The sequence below is a fragment of the Gymnogyps californianus genome, chromosome 4 (genome assembly GCF_018139145.2).
Source record: "Gymnogyps californianus isolate 813 chromosome 4, ASM1813914v2, whole genome shotgun sequence".
Lineage (NCBI taxonomy): Eukaryota > Metazoa > Chordata > Aves > Accipitriformes > Cathartidae > Gymnogyps > Gymnogyps californianus.
The window spans coordinates 28,667,750-28,669,466 of NC_059474.1; positions in this window are offsets into that span (position 1 = coordinate 28,667,750).

Below are 1,717 nucleotides of genomic sequence, written 5' to 3' on the forward strand. Positions count from 1 at the left end.
TGAATTATCATTTAAAAATACCATTGTAGAGAACCATAAAGCTAAACAGTGGTACCTTACTGCATAATTTACATCTTTCAGCCAAAGATTTGGGTTGTGGACAGAAACAATTAAAACTCTACAGAAGAAAAGATGTTTTAAGAAGAAATACTGTAACTCTGGGCAATAAGTTTCCATTAGCTCAGTAAGTGAAAGGATCTTCTTTTCACCTTGCAGACTGTTATAAGTCATTGTTACTCAAACCCTGAGGCAGACTCTGCTGTATAATTGAAAAAGAGAAGCCACTGGCCAAAAGCATTTCCATGGGGAGAGCTCTTGTGTATTTTTCATCCAGATTTTTTTTTTTTTCAAACAAAGGATAATTCCATTCAATAAATTTAATTAGCAGTAGAAAAATTCTATTTTACATGACTTTTAATGCAACCTAGATCTTACGTTTTTATTAAAATTGAAAAACTAGAAAGTTATGTTATTACAGTTTTTGTCTAAAAATAATCTGATTTGATAATTAACCAATGTATAAATAACAGCAAAATCTCAGCTACATTACTGTGTACCAACTTTAGTTCGCACAAATAGAAAATTCAGACCTCAGACTTTGTTACTCAAATTTCGAAGTGAAATTGTAGCTTACAGCTCTGGATGCTTCTCACCAGAATGCACAAAATAATTGGAATAGTTATGTTCTTTAAACCCTATGAACAGTGCATTCAGCATGGAAGCAACGTTGACACCACCACCTGGGAACAACACTCTGTTCAAAATGCCACTCTTCTTACACCCTGAAGTTTTGTTTCAGGGTCGTTATTGACACCAATATTTTAGCTGACAGTCTCTGTTAGGAGCATCATAATGACAAACATTCTATGCAGTATTACTTTCCCGTATGCTAATCTCCAGTCATGCCTTGGTGTTATTGGGTAGGAAGTCCCAATATCCTGAAGGGTACTTCACCGACATCCTTCCTGCCCCAGGAAGCATTGCCCAGTTTTGCACAGGAATCCCAACACTTAATCCAATAATAACAATTCCAGTGACAATCTCCATTCCAGGTTTCTTCTTCTACAGCTTTGCCCTACCAAGTGTAAAACCACATTTGAGTTCTGTTTCACATCAAGTACTCGCAAGAGCAACAGATTCTTGGGGCAAGATAATCACTACCTTGTTTTATTGGTTTTGGCTGGGACAGAGTTAATTTTCTTCATAGTAGCTGGTATGGTGATATGTTTTGAATTTGTGAATAATTGTGTTTATAACACACTGATGTTTTAGCTGTTGCTGAGCAGTGCTTGCACAGCATCAAGGCTTTTCTGTTTCTTATGCTACCCCACCACACGAGTAGTGTGGAGTGCGCAAGCTGGGAGGCAACACAGCCAGGACAGCTGACCCCAACTGACCAAAGGGATATCCCATACTGTATGACGTTGTGCTCAGCAATAAAATCTGGGGGAAAGAAGGAAGAAGGGGGGACATCAGAGTTATGCTTGCATAAGCAGCTTTTGCTTTACCTATTAAACTGCCTTTATCTCAGCCCACAGGTTTTCTCACTTTTACCCTTCTCATTCTCTCCCCCATTGCACTGGGGGGCGAGTAAACAAGCGACTGTGTGGGGCTGAGCTGCCCACTGGGGTTAACCAGCAACACCTATTGTGGAAAATTATCACCTCTTTTCCTCAAGAATATAAACCTCTTTTAACAGCCAGTTTTCCTACTCATC